This window comes from Lissotriton vulgaris, chromosome 2_1 (genome assembly GCF_964263255.1).
Source record: "Lissotriton vulgaris chromosome 2_1, aLisVul1.2, whole genome shotgun sequence".
NCBI classification, from domain to species: Eukaryota; Metazoa; Chordata; class Amphibia; order Caudata; family Salamandridae; genus Lissotriton; species Lissotriton vulgaris.
The window spans coordinates 1,177,043,783-1,177,061,371 of record NC_141687.1 but is presented as its reverse complement, the minus strand read 5'-3'; the positions used below and the strand labels follow the sequence as shown (position 1 = coordinate 1,177,061,371).

Here is a 17,589-nt window from a genome sequence, read left to right as displayed (position 1 = left end):
ATTTAAACAGGTGATGTTACATGTTCATAATAAGGCATTGTTCCTTTTGACCTCGGTCATTTCAGATTATGGGTCTCTTATGCATGTTCAAGTGTTTGACCTTCATTCCGAAAGCCCGAGATACTTTTCTCATTGTCCTTCAGAGATAGTCTCTAGCTACTGTCTTTGGATTTAGAGAACAGTTGTGTGCCATCCTGATGCAATGTGGTGCATCTAATTACATTAGTTAAAGAGGTGACACAAGACATTGTGTTTCCGAGGCATCTATGTTTTTTGCCAGCCATATTGGCTAGAAGTACTGTCAAAATGATAATGCTAAATGTAAGTAAGTAAATCTTTATTGCTTGATTAACAAAAATCTTAGCAATCAGCTGCATAATAAAACACTTATATAAAGTAAAACAACAATTATTTTTCCCATAAAAATTACAGTGATTCATAAATTACAAAGAATATAAAACCAACATATAGTACAGAAGATAAAATTACTATATGTGAAATGTTAGGCGCACAATGTCAACTTGTCAACCATCCTCCTAGGAGTTCGCCTCAATTTACATATCTGTAAATTTGGTTAAAAAATCCTGACCAGGGTAATGTTGAGTCTAAAGTTGGTAATTCAAAAGTGAATATGTACCAGTATGTAACCAGCAGTCAATGGGCCTGGGTGCTAGCCAGTTTGTTGGGATGCTGCCAGGATTAATTTTGATTTTACTATGTTCATGAAACGAACAAAGCTGCAAGCTAGTCGTTCATCGCCCCCCTCAAAGCAAGCCTTCACCGCCTGTCTGCATGTTCGTATCTGATTTTCATTCAGGCGCAGCTTTAAAAGCTGTCTTCGTTCCAGATCTAAATGCTTACAAAAACACAATAGGTGTAAAACGTCCTCTTTGTTGTCGCCGCATAATCTGCAGTGGTTAGTTGGATGTGTGCTTTTCCACAGTGGTAAGGGCGGTTTTGTGGATAAGATTCCCAGCCTCATCGCTAAAAGGCTTTCCTTCATAATTCTCGAGAAGCTTGTACCTAGATAGGGCTGTGGTGTACATCTCGAATAGCTCTGAATCACAAACCAGCTGTGAGTCCTCGTGTTTAGGTCTGTTTTATCTTCTTCGAGGGAAACCATCTTTGCCTATTTTTTTTTTACCAAAGCCTTAAAGCTGTTATAAGGAAGACCGGATTTCCACAAATCCTGTAAAGCGAGCAATCTTATTCCTGACTGAAGGTAGACCATAGCAGGACAGTCGTTTTTCCTTATCTCCTTCCATAAGTATTAGTTCAATGAACCGTACTTATCACTCTTTATTTTATACAAGCACTTGGCATAGACACCATTCTGTGTTATTTGCTGATTTTGAAGGCCGAACTCTAGCCTTATTTTTGCTGGAGAGGTGTACTGTTGGAGATTGAATATTATTCTAGCGTCTTTGGAAACCACCTTATCCAAAATTATTTCATCTTTCCCTCTCATTGATTCACTACCATAACGTAATTGTTGGTAAAAGCTTTGCTCAAAGTACTTCCGGTAGCGGGAAAAGATTGGAGCCATTTATTTTGTGCTTGATGTTTTTCAGTGTAGCAGCCAATAGGGTCCCTCTACCTTGAATGGCCACTTTCTGTTTGTGGTACGTACCCATACTGTCAAAGATTATTCCCAAATATTTGTACTTTTTAACAATTTCCAGCAACCATCTGAATTGATTTTTGGCGCTACGCTGATTGAATACCATAACTTTGGACTTCTCAAGATTTATACTTAATCCGTTCTTGTTGGCAAAATTGCTCGTAACATTTAACAGGTGCTTCAGGCAGACTGATCAGTATCAGGTCCTCGGCAAATAATACGTTTGAAAGTGTCAGACCACCCAAATTCAGAGCGTGGTGATGGCAAATATCCAACTCAGTTGAGAGGTCTGACACAAAAAGGTTAAACAGGGTTGGAGCAAGAATGCAGCCCTGTTTTAACCCTTTAGGGGTTGGGATCTTCCTTGACAGACTGTTGCCTGTCCCCAGCTCAATTTGGACCCATGTCTTAGAGTGGAGTACGATTAGCCGATTCAGGATGGTTGGGTCTATTTTCCACCCAGCTAGCTTTGCCCACAGTTTCCCACTATTAACGCTATCAAAAGCAGCTTTGTAGTCGATAAAACAAGCAAAATAGTGGCTTATTGATTGCTTTTGTGGTGTCAATTAAAAGCGAAAGAGCGAGAATGTTTGTGGTTGTCGTCAAGTTTTAAAAAAAAAACCTGATTGGTTAATTGGGATTAGAGCTTATTCCCGTGCCCACTCAGTAAGTTCGGCCAGTAACAGGCCTGCATAATATTTGGCCTCGATGTCAATTAGTGTTATGAGCCTGTAGTTCTTCGGTTCACTCTTACTGTCCTTCTTGTAGATAGGTGAAATAATCAATTCCTTCCTAGATTATGGGATTCTTCCAGTATCCAAAAGGTTGTTAAAGAGGGTTAACAATTCTCCAGCCCAGTAGTTTGGGTCTTGCTGGTATATAAAGTGGAAGCCGTTAGGCCCAGGCACACCCTCGTTCCGACTTTTTGTAATTTTATTCATAATCGTTTTAATTGAAAAGAGGGGTGCAGGCTCTGGACCTTGGTGTTTAATGCTAAATGTGACATCACCATTATCTAGCAAATCAAGTACACTTTTAAAAGAACCAGAAATTGTGAGTTTTGCTAGGGTTAACATTTGTACACAAGACTATACTCTTTTTGACACAGTGCTTGGCAATTTCTGCTCAGGATCACAGTGGAATGCGTAAGGTTATTGACACAGCATTAGCATTTTGGAGAACAATATGCGTGGGTAGGGGATTGAATATGACCAGAACAACTTCCTGTAACTGACTATTCACATTGGTAGTCAGTGATTTTATTTTTTAAATATACCTTCCTTTTAACAGCTTTAATATCTGGCACAATTATGCCAAATATACCAATCTTGTCTACAACCTTATTGTTGTGTAGCAGTCTAAAATTAGTTACATGGGGGGCGTGGCCAAGATGGCGGCCTAAGAAGATGTCTCTTTGAAGGGCTCCCCGTCCTGGACCCTCTATGCACCCTTAAATGCATAGCCTGGACCCCCCAACCAGTCTGTGCGGTGCCCCGCTGCAGCGCAGCGTCTAGCAGAGGCCTAGGTGTCTAGCGTCTAGCGGAGGCCCTGAGGTGATTGGGCACCCGCTGGGAGCTGCTGGAGACCGCCGTTACCCCGCACGGCACACACCCAAGGTTACAGGGCGGCAGCATGGTGGCCGAGCCCGCTGAGTAACCCCAGCCGGCCCGGCCAGACACAGCCCAGTGTATACCTGCACCCTACCTGCCCGCGGTACGAAGAGAGCACAAAAGGTGCGAACTAAGTCCCCGGCCTCAGGCCTAGCGGCGGCCCAACAACGAGCAGCCCTGCACGTGAGCGGCAGTGACAGACCAGAGGGATGTATCCCACGGGATACCAGAGCCCCAGCACCTGCATACCCATACGAGATAGAGGCCCGCGCTGGCAGGCAGAGAGTGGCGGTGCCGGGGCCAGCGGGGCCCACCCAGCAGGCACAGTGGTCAGTCGTAGTGGCTGGTGTGGGCAGAGGCACTACGGGGGACACAGGGGTGCGGCCCGAGACGAGATCAGGTGCTGTTCGAGGGTCTCTGGGGTCAGCCTCCTCCCGTGGCGAGTGGGTCACCTGGCGAGGGGGCCGGGCGGGGCCCGCCAGGCAGCACAGAAATCGAGGCCCGGGATCGGGGCCTAGCGGGGTTGAGGTGTACCGGAGCACCACGCGGCAACCCAGCAGCACAGCCATAGTAGGAGTATCCGGCGAGCGGCGGAGGACAGAGCACGGCCCGGAGGTGAGGAGAGAAGTACCGGGCTAGAGGAGGCTGAAGGGGAGCGAGGGAGAGCACAATGCGAGCTGCCGGCGTGGGGCCTAGTGCGGACTAACTCGCAGGCAGCAGCTGCTTTGGGGAGAAGCGGCATAGTTAAGGGACGAGCAGCGGCCTCACCTCCCTCAGATCCTGGGACCTAAGTACCTGCTAGAGCCTGCGACGACAGGGCCAGTACCAGCAAGCGAGTACTGGGGGTTGGAGCCCCGAGCGCGGCCTAGCACGTGTAGCGGTCGGCCACACAGAAGAGGGTGAGCTGAGAGGCTTTGGAGGCCAGGTGGTCCCTGGGGCCCTAGAAACACGGCGATGGTTGGACAGTAGCCAGATCAGAGCACAGCATCTTTCGCAGCGCGCAACCCTCCTCCCCTCTGCAGCCTCGAGTTAACGCTGAACCAGAGCGGGGGCAGTGCGGAGGGCCCACTCTGGAAGAATCTGCCCCACTGCCCGGGCTCCTGGTGCGCCCCGTGGGCCATATTTTGCGGGGATCCCCTACTGGTGCGGACTGACCTGGGTGGCGCCTGGGGTCGGGAAGCGGGTGCAACATGGCGACCGCCAACCGCAGGGGCGGGCGTACCATTACCGACATGCTATCCAAGGGCGCCTCTAAAGGAGAGAAGAGCCCAACGCCGCCGGTGACTGTCACAGGCCCCCCGGGGCCTGAAGATGGAGGGGCCCCCATCACCAAAGCATTCTTGGAGTTCCTGTTTAATTCCCTGAGGGAGGATTTCCAAACCCTCAAACAGGATATGGCCCGGGAACACAGGGAGTTGCGTCGTGACGTGGATGGACTGGGGGAGCGAGTGGAGGCGATGGAAGTGGCGGATCATACTAGGAGCGAGGAGGTGGAAGAGGTCGTCCGTCTCCATGAGCAGCAGACCGACCTACAGGCTCATGCTGAGGACCTCGAAAACCGCTCTCGACGCAACAACATAAGGGTCCGACAGGTGCCTTCCAAATCAGAAGGCGACAATGTCACCACTTAATTGCAAGGGTTGTTTCGAGAGATATTAGGGGAGTCGGAGGATTTTGAGGTCCGCATAGACAGAGCACATAGGGTGGGGCTGGCGCGCCGGACGCCTCCAACACCCCCCCCCCCTCCCCCTCCCCCCTGACATCTTGGCTTTCCTGCCCGACTTTCCTCTGAAGGAGCGTATACTGAGAGAGGCCCACCAGAAGCAGCCCCTCAGATTCCAAGGACATGCCGTTGCCTTGTACCAGGACCTTTCTGCTATTACTGTACAAAAGAGGAAGGCTTTCAGGGTGGCCACAACCTTTTTACGAGAATGGAATTCCTTACTCTTGGGGCCACCCCTTTAGACTCATCTTTAAATAGAAAGGGTCCCCACACCAGCTTCAGTCCTTGCGTGAAAAGTGTGAGTTGCTGGGCATTGAACTAGACGGGGATTCCCAGGCGGAAGGGACTCCAACGCAGCTTTCGCAGACGAAACGCGTGGGGCGCCAACGTTCACCCAGAAACAACCTTCAGCTGGACCCAACGACTATGGCGCAGGAACAAGCGGCGGCCATACAGGAAGTGACCAAGTGTGAGAAGTTGGCCTGATATATGATGTTTCCAATTCTGGAACCACCTTGTATCAGTCCAAACAATCACTTATGGTGTCTGGTTGTAAGTCAACCTTATAGAGAAGCTATCCTAATGGTAGCATGGACTAAGCAGCCTTAAAGGCTTAACTCTAGAGGTCGTGTTAAGCAAGCTGTTTTACCAATCACAATCCTGTAATATCAAATGAAAGGACACCACACAAGTATATATTATAAAAATATATGTATTTATTACTAGAATAATCCTCTGTACTCTTTATGAGTGCAGAGGCACAAGCGTTTAAACAAAAGCACAGTTAAACATATGAAAGTTGCACAATTATGGATGAGGCCGGGGGGCCACGCAAACCATTTATTAAAAAAGTGGTATAAGAGATACCAATCGAACAGTGGTTATGCCTAGGGCCTAGGGAATCGCTGGGAGCAGCCAGGACTAGCAATGCTGAAGTCGGGAAAAGCCAGCGGGATTCGGGTGCAGCGCTTAAAGCACAAGCATGCACCAATGCAAAGTCAATGGTGCGTAAAAGTTATAAAGTTAAAGTTTAAGGAGACTTCCGTTTAACCTAGCAAGATGAAATTTTAGACACATACACTAGAGGTGTGTACCAGTGTGGGAACACCGGCGTTGATGAGTTACCTCACCCACAGGAAGCGGGTGCACAAATGCGAAGTAGTGTCGGGTTTTGTCACGCTGGTTGATGGTGCTTGGAGCTGAAGATGCTGAAGGCGGTGTGAAGGAGAAGTGTCTGGTGTGATCCAAGGGTGGATCGGAGTTGTAGAGTACCTGAAAGCAGAGGGGACAGAGTCTGGGTCACTCAGCAGTGACCAGGGTGGAACCAGGACGGAACCAGGCAATGTCGGGCGCAATCAGGTGGTTGTAGAGGAGCTTCTCTCCGCTGCCACGTGGTCTCTAGGGCATCTGCGACGTCCAGAAGTGGATCCCGAGCTGTCCCACGAAGGCTCTCGCCGTCGGCGGCTTCAGGATTGGAGCAAACAACACTTGGCAAGAGCAATCCACGCAGGACTGGAAGATTGCTTCTCACTCGGACCAGGAGGGTCAGAGCGGGTGCTCCTTTTCAGAGGAGCGAGTGCAAGTCTGGAGCAACCAGAATCACAAGTTAGATTTCGTAGTTCGCCGGCACAGGGGCCACAAGCCAACGGTCAAGTGACAGGGCCAACGCGTTGAGCCAAAAGAAGCAGAAGGGCCCCACGCAGCACTCGGTGAGTGTAGAGGGGTGAGCTTCGGTGCAAAAGAGGCTCAGGGCTGGGGCTTCTCAAACCCCGATGTACAGCTTCGAGGGTCAATCGTGGGCTGCACGGTCATCGTCTCGTGGTCTTTCAAAGATGGCGGGCCCCACGCTTCCGGTTGCCTCCACGGGTCTCAGCTCTGCAGGGACTGTGGATCGGGCTGTTATAAGGCAGGCACGCTTGGTTTTGTCAATCTCTGTCGCTCGAGTTCCGGCGGGAACTGCAACAAAGCAAACGTCGAGGTGCTGGATGGTGCCTGTTTGCACAGGGTGGTCACTCCTTGACCACAAGGGAGATTCTTCAGTCTTCTACGTCGAGTAGGATGTCGAAGGGTCCAGAGTTTCGTTTCATAAGTTTCAGTCAGGATAATCTGAGTGCGTTGGCACTGCTCCCATTCTTATACCAATCTAGGGGGCTGGATTACCTGCTAGGTCCCTCCTATGGGTGGGACCCAGGAAGGGGGTGGTTACACCCCTTTCCCTCTGTCCAGGGTCACGCTGGGACTGGGGCTGGTGTGCCCCAGAACCGGTTTGACCAGATTATGCAAGGGGAAGCCTTGTGCTCCCCAGGCACTGTCTGGTTTCTTTCAAACCTCCCTGCTACAATCCACTATCTCCTGTCTGGGGTGGTGTGACGCCTCCCTGTGACAGGAAACCCTTTTTCCAGGCCTCCTTGGCTGAGTTTCGGTCAGCTGCAGGAGGTCAGACTCGTGTCTGTGGCAGAAGCATACATTTTGTGATGCTGAGGCTCTTTTAAAATCAACCGCGTTTCAGTAAAGTAACATGTCTTCTCCTTCTAGAGGGGTGGAATGCTATCCCCGTCGACAGGACTGTCGAGGGGATAGTATTCCAAATCGTATGACACCTTACACAACATGTTTTGATAAAGCCAAACCAAAGTTAACATATAACCGCGAGGATTATAATGCACTTAATAGTATATGGTATGGCATTATCCCGGAACAGCTTAGGGAATTGGTCCCGACAGCTGCAGACAGGCTCAGCTCATGCTAGAGCACCATCTCACATAAAACCAAGCACTTTGCCTCCAGGATTGTTAAGGCCTGCCATAGGAGTGACTGATAGGTATATATGTGTCCAGATAGGTTTAGATATAGGCATACTATATCTAAGCACGGGGTGATTACACCACCTTGCCCCAGCTGAGTGATCAGCCAGTTGTGTCAATTTTGGATAGCCAGCCAGGGGTGGCAAAAGATATGCTGCAGCCCCTGGTAGGCCTTGGATGCACCTATGCCCTGGGCACCTATAGTGCACTGTACAGGGGCTGATAAGGTGACCCAAGCCAATTTAGTTATGCACCTAGGGTACATGAAATCTATTTTACAGAGAGAGCAGATAGCCTGGGGCCCTGATTAGCAGGGAACCAGGCCAACTAAGTCGAAAACCAGCTAAACACAAGGCAAAAAATCTGGGGTAACCATAGTCAGGTATCCACCTTCCTACACCAAGGATACATCAGTCGGCACCAGATGCGGCAAGCACTGGGGTCACAATTGCGCAGCTAACAAGCGGGACGGGGGGGCACGGGGGGCCACCGGGTCTCCACTGCCACACACTCCTCCACTCTTACTATTACAGGCCTGATCTATGTGTGACTGGTCTGGGACTATGGTTTTTACGTTTGGACTTCAAGTTGGGACAGTTGGGGTAAGGGGGGTGATCCTTGACAGACTAGAATTATCTGCCTGCATACAGGATTCCCGAGTTGTGATTGGGGATGGGTGTGGGAGGGCAAGGGAGGAGGGGGTTGGGAAGGGGGGTGGGTACAAGGGAGGGGGGAGTTTGGGTTGTTCTTTGGGAGGGGGTTGACTTGTGGGGTGGGCACCCCTCTGTCCTTTTTTTTCCTGTTACAGGGTTGGGCACCCGGTGGTCCACCTTGCCCCTGGCTCACCTTCTTTAATCCTTACAAGGCGTTTGAGGTACTACTACTGGGAGGATGACACACTCACGGCTCAAGATCCTTACACTTAATGTGCGAGGATTAAACAACCCTATAAAACGGCGAGCTCTTCTGTCCCTCTTAGAGCACTCCATGTCAGATCTGTGCCTTCTCCAGGAAACCCATCTGCTGGCTAAGGACCAACACCGCCTTAAATCCCGGGCTTTCCCTACACAACTATTCTCGTCCTCCTCCAAGAAAATAGCAGGGGTAGCAATACTGGTGTCCAGAACATTCCCGGGCAGGGTGCTACACAGTGAGGCAGAGATAAAAGGGAGACTGCTGGTATACCGGTTCCCTGTGGCCGGACAGACGCTAATTGTAGGCTCCGTATACGCACCTAATGAGGGTCAAGAGACATTTCTGCAGCAGGCGCTAACGGCGGCTATAGCTCAATCCGAAAGACATCTACTACTGGGGGGTGACCTTAATCTGGTTTTTCATAACACATCAGACCTTTCTTGTCAGAGGTCGGGACAGGTGGGGGCGCTTTCTAAGGCGGGACATGCGCACCTGCGAGACCTAGACCTCATCGACCTCTGGAGGCATTTGCACCCACGTAGTACAGCTTACACCTATTACTCAGGGGCGCACAAGACCTATGCCAGACTCGACTACTTTCTCTGTTCCTCCCCAATGGTGCAGCGGTCGACAGGCGTAGACATCCTCCCTATCAGATCATTCCCCGGTAATAGCTCCCTTCCTACTCCCACCTGCATCACCTCCACAGCGGCACTGGCGTCTCCGAGACTCCCTCTTACACACACCATCGGTGGTAGAACTGATTAAATCCGCCATCACCCACTTCTTAACTCACAATGACAATGCGGAGACCTTGCGAGCGACACAATGGACGGCCCTTAAGGCAGTTCTACGGGGCGAATTAATTTCAATCGCCACAGCTAATAACAAGGAACGAGTGCAGAAATGGGCGGAGATCCCGCAGAGAGTGGCGGAACTGGAGCAAATGCACCAGTGGGCAGGGGCGGCTCGGGCCTGGCGCCAACTTTGTGCGGAGAGGAAAATGCTAGCGGCTTTGGATCAGGACAGGGCGGAATATGCAGCCCTTCGCTTTAGACAAGCCTACTACACCGAGGGGGACAGATGCGGTCGGCTGCTTGCAAACAAACTGAGGGAGCAGCGCCTCGGGTGAGGAGTTCAAACCATATGCACCGGCTAAGGTGATTTGACATCTGAAGACAAGGAAATAGCGGAGGCCTTTCGTGCATTCTACGAATCCCTCTATACAGGCGACACTCTTGACCCGCAAGCAAGCATGGGATACTTGCAGGGCGCGCACCTTCCCTCCTTGAACACCGCCCAGGCAGCGTTCTTGGACAGAGCCATCAGTCTAGAGGAGGTAATATCCGCGATTTCGCAACTGAAGCCTGGCAAGTCCCCTGGCCCCGACAGGTACTCAGCAGTCTTTTATAAGACATTCTGCCATCAGGTGGCTCCCCTGTTGCGAGATCTCTTTAACTCCTTTGCCCAACCGGGCGCAATTCCTGCAGAACTTTTGGAAGCCGCAATAACGGTCATACCAAAACCGGGTAAGGACGCAACCCGCTGCAGCTCCTACCGACCGATCTCACTTTTAAATGTTGACTTTAAATTATATACCAGTATCTTGGCAGGACGGTTAGCTCCATATATGCCTCAACTGGTGGACCCGGACCAGGCCGGCTTTATACCCCAGCGCCAAACCAGTGACAACACTAGGCGGGTCCTCCACCTCATTGAGGCCGGGTCACGCACGCGACTAGACTGCATGTTGCTGGCAATTGATGCCAAAAAGGCCTTCGATAGGGTTCACTGGCCTTATCTTGAACAAGTCTTACAACGCTTCGGCCTAGGGGAAGTCTTTTGCACCCGTGTCTTGAACTGCTACAGACAGCCCAACGCAGCGGTGCGCGTCAATGGGCATACGTCCTCTCGCTTTCCGATTAGCAGGGGGACCAGGCAGGGATGTCCCCCCTCCCCTGTCCTCTTTGCTCTATATATGGAGCCTTTCGCACAAAGAATCCCGCAGCATGCACTCATCGCGGGAATCAAGTTTGGAGGGGATACACACAGGATCAGCCTTCACACAGATGATATACTACTCTCCCTCACAGACCCGGTCCAATCGCTTAGAGCGTTTTTTGTCGAAATGCACAGCTTCGCACAGGCCTCTGGGTTCAAAATTAACACAGAAAAGTCTGTCGCGCTTAACGTCTCACTATCGGCTGAGACAGTGGCTATGGTGCAAGAAGAACACCCACTGCAGTGGTCTAGCTCTAAAGTCCCATACCTGGGGGTACTCTTGGGTCCCACCATCCCGGCAACCATAGAAGCGAACTACGCCAGACTCCGCACGCAACTTCGCGGCGAGGTTCGTAGATGGAAGCGTCACTCCCTCTCTTGGCTGGGCAGAATTGTAGCCACCAAAATGACTATTCTGCCACAGATATTGTACATCTTTCAAACCCTTCCCCTGCGTCCTCCGCCTGGCTGGATCCAACAGACTCAGTCGGAACTGGCGCGCTTCATCTGGCAAGGACGGCGTCCATGTTTCAAACAGGCCATCGCGGTTCTCCCACCCGAACAGGGGGGAGTGGGGGTTCCTGACTTACAACTCTACTTCTACGCGGCCCAGCTCCGATGCCTGGTGGAATGGCACCAGCTGGAATCAGGCAAATACTGGCTATTCCAGGACCAGGCAGTGGCAGGATTACCCTTGAGGGGAACCCTTTCCTACCCAAACACCACCGACCGCCCAATCTCTACGCATCCTATATTACGGGTACCGTCATGGAGGTCTGGGATCGGGTCTCCACCAAACACGAATTAACCTCCTTTCCTTCTCCCCTGACGCCCTTATTTGCTAACCCTGACTTCACCCCAAGTCTCGTCCCAACGGCATTCAAGGCTTGCCGGCAGCCCCATGCAGGTCCTTGGGGTATCTTTTTAACCTGGAAGGCATCCTCTCCTTTCACCAAATGAAGGAAGACTATGGCATCCCAGAGGGGGACAGGCTACCCTATCTGCAAGTCCGGCATTGGGCTCTCCACCCACAGATTAGACATGGGGCGCAGCGTCACCTCACTGCATACGAGAAGTGGTTAATCACACGCACATCTGACAAGAAACTGATATCAGATCTATACCAGCACTTACTCATCACAAACTTTCACACGTACAATGCAGGCAGATGTCAGTGGGAGAGGGAAATAGGGAGAGCTCTGACCCCCAAAGAATTGCGCGGCATTTACTATAGAGCGAGACACTCCGTGTACCAACCAGACCTCACTGAGACTCTGACTAAAGTGGTTACCTACTGGTACCACACGCCCGAACGCCTCCACCAATTTGACCCACGCGTTAAGTGACCGCTGTTGGAGAGACTGTGGGGAAGTAGGCACACTGGAACACTTACTTTGGAGCTGCAACCGAAGTCAGGGCTACTGGTGTACAATACTGGACGAGATAGATGCACACTTAGATACCCAATTACCCCGGTTCCCGACTTATATCCTACTGGGGCTACCCAATGCCTTGATGTACCCTCTAAAATCATGGTGAGGTCGTCTCATCGCAATAGCCCTGGGGGCAGCCATGCAAAGCCTATTAGCACATTGGAGGACTCCACAGGCCCCTCCACACTAAGGCTGGCTACACAGGCTATGGATGGTACTTGGCATGGAGAAACTATCCCTTGTGTTAGCAGGTACAGGGGAGGAATTCCCGGAATTGTGGAGGCCCTTCCTAACTTTGCTCACTGGGGAGTTTAGGGAATTGAGCTGCCCCAAATATTTTCGCCTCTTATGACTGGCAGATACCCCGATCCCGGAAGTACGCAAAAAGCCCGGGCATGGGCGGAAAGCCATCCGCTGCTGATTCGGCACGCTCTCTCTCCCCATGATGGGCTCTTTCCCCTTCCTTTCCTTTTTTCCCCTTTTATTGCGTTGAGGACAGAGGGGGTGGGAGGGGGTGGGTTCGGTTGATCCGTGTTGGGTGTGCTGTGGGACCCATATTGCTGATTGACTCCTAGTTCTTACAGAGCTGGACTGTTACCATTGATCTGGAGTCCCTGATGTATTGTCTGACGAGGAGATTGAGGTCCTGTGTTTTTTGTCCATCTGATTTTCAATAAAAAAGATTTAAACCATAAAATGAGTTACATAATTAAGTTGCAGGAGGTTGCACTGTAGAAAAAAGTTGAACAAATGTTTTTTCACATTAATAATGCAAGAAGCTTTTTGTGGCCCAGGATTTCACATTCGCTCTTCGACCAGCTATCTTCCTTCAGCCAAGTATTCTTACCGGTGCATCATACCCATGTGTATCCTAGTAAAAGTTTAATGCCGTAGCATATCACTGCTCTGCACAAGAATGAACATAGCAAGGAAGTTCATTGAAGAGAGGGGCCATGTTGTAATATAATCATTCTTGTTTCAGAGGAGGGTTATCCAACATATGGCCAGGTAGGCTGGATCTATGCAAGACTTTCAGGCTCTATTTATTTCATTTTATGTAACATATCTTATGGAGATATTGTGAAATCCAGCATGGATCCCGTCCTTCCTGGTCAAGCGAAAAACAGAACTGTTCTAGAATGTTAGTTGCTAGAAACAAAAGGAGATTGACTTTTTCTTGCCGTATTTCTTCCCATGTGAGGATATCTCAGACTGCATCAGACATGGTGTAAAGTAAATCTAAATGACTAAATAAAGCTGCAGATTATAATGATTTGTATCCAAAGTCCGTGTCTTGTGTTCACCCAAAATCAAGTTTGGAGTATTGTCAGGCATTTCATGAGCTCCACTGATTATATATTTTTGTTGCTATATTTTTGTATCTATATCCTTTGGTGCAACACTCATATTTCCCTCCAGATGTGGATCCCTTCCTTGCTCAGATAAACAGTGACCCCATACCCCTGCCAGCCCCTCATGAAAAGAAGGTTTAAGCAGCCTCAAGGTTGTCCAGTATGTTCAGATGTGGGATGGAGATGAATGTGTCCGTTCAGGATAGACATCCATCCAACTCTTAAAAGAGATTTAATCTCTGTACAGCTGTACATAGGAGATTCGCAACTTGCAATGCAAAGGAAATTTAATAAGCAAGCATTTGCAAAGCATTATGGCACTGTATATGAGGAACAAATTCCTTACAAAAACATAAAAACTTTATAAGAGAGCAGAGACACAACTATTGTTTAAACTGAGATCTAAAGCCCTTCCTGAACCTTGGCAACTGGATCTCTGCGTCAAAAGCTAGAGGACAGTCACTTCTGCTGCCACTGAGAAGTCCATGTCCCCATAGAATCGGTTTAGTTTTGAGCAAGCACAGAGTGGTCTGATTAGTTGATTGCAATGTTCTACTTTGTGTACACAATGTCAACTTGTTGGCCAACAAATTGCATTGCAACAGGTATTAATTTGACGATGCTTGGTAAGCCAGTGTGATGATCTCATTCGCTGAGTCAGATCTTGATTTGTCAAGCCCAAAAACAACCTGGTTGTAATATTTTTGTTATGCTGTGAGTTTTGTAAACAGTTAGCTTGTGCTGACAATAAAATAGGATTCCCTTGATCCAACCAAGATTGGACCCGTGCATTTACAACTGGATTGTGCAACTATGAGTCAGTGAAAAAAAGTATTTCCATTTGCACTGGTTGTATGTCTCCACAACGCATGCCATTACATGGCATGCCTTTACAACGCGATTGTAACAACACTTGTGTTGTTACCACTTGTTACCATTACAACGTAAACTTTAATCATGCATATACCTTTACAACGCATTTGTACAGATGACCTGTGCACACGCAATTTTCATTAACAGTATTAATACTATACGTTTTACAAAAGCATAACAATCACAATGGTCGAATTGACGTTTTCAGGTGCCCAGCCAACACGTGTTTTGTCAGGGTGTAACCCAAGACTTCTTCAGGGCTATAAGATGTATAATGGCAACAAGTTACAACATTGTACTGGTACCATGTAATTACAGTTCGTGGCAGACTAATGAACTGTGACTCTAGTGCAAAATTCACCCATAGTGGCATACCAGCAAACCCAGAATAGTGGGTGTGTTAAAGGAAGTGATAGCATATTTCCTCAGTGACTGTTTATGCCGTAATGTCAAAATCTTCGTACTTGCATGACATATTTAAACAAATGATAATACATTCTCTATTGATTCACATATGTAAGCATCTTTCAATACAGTGGTTGTGTTGAGTACCAGTCGTCCCCAACAAGCATCATAATACTTCTGCGTGATCAGTGCTCTAAGTCAAGAAACATATTTCCCAGATGAAACCTAAAGTTCAAAAGAAAAACGACGTGGGGAGTGAAGGGCATGCAGAAGGCTGAACGGATCACTAAGAGCCCATCTTACCTATTGGACAGATGGCTAGAGTAACACGGTTTCTGCGAGAAGGGAAAACATAGTCTAACAAATAAAAGGTTGGGTTGATATAAAGAGAAGTAAACTAGGTGAGGTAGTTAAAACCACGAAGCTCACCTCTACGCCGGTTTTTCACTTCCGTCCCGGCTGTGGCTTCAATCAATCAGTGTAAACATTGGTAATCGGGAATAGAATGGTAAGTACCAAAATCGGAGCACTGGGGAGAGAAGTGCAAGTATTGTCATAAAATCAGGGCAGCTCCACCGTGTAATCATGTAAGCTGATGACCACAACTGCCCCCCCCTTACCCCCCCCCCGAACAAGCTAGGAATTCAGATGCTGCAAATCAGGATCATCGAAACCGTGTTGTAAACAGCATTGATTAAAATGTCATATAGCTGACCGACTAATCGAGTGAAATGTTAAAGGGTTGAAAAGTGATCTTAGACTATCATTACTATATCGCCCTGAATAACTGAAGTTACCTAAGAATGTAAAATGGACCATGCCATTCTAGGCGCACTCCCGTGTGTATCGGGAGAAAATGACAGCAATGATGTTGCTGAAAGTACCCGCGTTCACAAGATTAAAAACAACATAAAGCATAATCGCAGTATGGCTTCAGTCGCAGCAAACCCCCTGTAACGCTAACTTTAATTACTACACTCGCATTAGGTTGCCGACGCTTACCTTATACTACTCCTGTCCTCGCGGCAAACAGCAATTCCGCTGGCGGCATGGTATTTCTTCTGAAGCCGGAAGTGAGTAAGCCTCCTTGCTTCCGCATAAATACATAAGATGAAAAAGACTAGAGCGCCGGTCTCACTCCCGGAAGCACACTGGAAGTGAGTCTCAGAACCGGGTAGTAGGCTAGTGCTCGAAAATATTCAGCGCTGGAATGCACCCAAGTCAAAAATACACAGTATTAAAAAACGAATCATACAGACTCAAAATGTTGGTGTTCTAAAGCCAATTCTTGAGCCAATTACTGATAGACCTAGATGTTGAAAGTGATTATACCATCTCAAGTGAATTGAAATCCAGATCTAATTGGACCCCAATATTACCAGGGGGAAACACGATTGACACATTCCATAAATTGGTCCTACACAATATAGATAGACAAGGATCCAAAAGTAAATACAGTAGAAGACTGAATCAAGACAATCTGATCGAAGGAGAACGAAAAGCCTTGAATTTGCGATCTACTAACACATCCATCACAATCAGAGAGGCGGATAAAGGGGGTAACATTTTGATTATGGACAGGCAGGACTACAACAATGAGATCCTAGGGCAATTAAATGATAACACTTGTTATGATACACTCATGTCCAATCCCACAGGCACCCTGACACTTCTTTTTAACAAACATCTGAAAGCCTGGCATGAGGACGGTCTATTAAGCACAGAAGTTATTTTGTACCTGAAGGTAGAGAAACCTAGATTCCCTGCCATGTATACATTGCCTAAAGTTCACAAGAACCTCCCCTTCCCACCTGGCAGGCGCATTGTTTCTAGCATAGGAGGTCCATCTGAGCGAATTGCGGATTAGGTGGATATGTTTTTGCAACCCCTAGTACAGAACCTTCCAGCATATATCAGGGATACCAAACACATCTTGGGCCTACTAGCAGATTTAGCTTGGGAAAATGATATCATCTTAGTCTCACTGGACGTGGTTTCTCTGTACACGAATATTGATCCAAGCATGGGCATGCTAGCTATGGAGTGGCATTTTGGTAAAAAAAAAACAGCAACACAATGGAAACACAGTAGAATGCTTCTGACCATGATAGAGCTTATACTGAGTAACAACTGCTTCACATTTGAGGGCAAATGGTATAAGCAAAAACGAGGAGTGGCGATGTGTTCAAAGTTTTCGCCCTCGTTCGCTGGGTTACTTTGAAGCTAAATGGATTTGGAGTGACAAAGGAAGCAGATTCAGCCAATATATTGTGTACTGGGGTCGTTATATTGATGACTGTCTATTCTTGTGGTCAAGTCCAGAAAAAACACTACAGGAATTCTTTCTATTTCTAAACGCCAACAGACTAGGAGTGCAATTCACACACCAACATAGCAAAACTAACCTTTTCTTCCTGGATGTGGAATTATATGTACATGAGGGTTCAATACACAGTAGATTGCACCGCAAACCTACGGCGTGCAACTCTGTTTTGCATGCCTCCAGTGCGCATCCTGTTCATAAAATGAAAGCCATCCCTTACGGGGAATTTACCAGGGCAAGGCGGAATTGTAGTACAGACTCAGAATTCCAATCATGCCTACACGCCATGAAGAGGAGATTCAAGGCCAGAGGGTACCAGCAGAGAACCCTGGATAGAGTAGAGAAACGCATACTCCATGTCACACGCACTGAGACACTGAGGGAGAAAGTGTCACTCTGTAGAGACATTCACCACAAGCAGACCTATGGTCACATACAGAAGAGGAACCACACTGAGAAGCATTCTGAGTCCGACTGTCCCCATTGTAAACTGAGATAATGACTGGCTAACCAAACGTGCATTAGGCTT

At 48.4% G+C, this 17,589-nt stretch overlaps 1 protein-coding gene across 3 annotated transcripts in view; it reads left to right on the top strand.

Annotated features, from left to right (window-relative positions):
* Positions 1–17,589, top strand: part of ARHGAP32 (Rho GTPase activating protein 32) — a 1,359,293-nt gene that overhangs the window by 1,228,023 nt on the left and 113,681 nt on the right. The window lies entirely within an intron of this gene.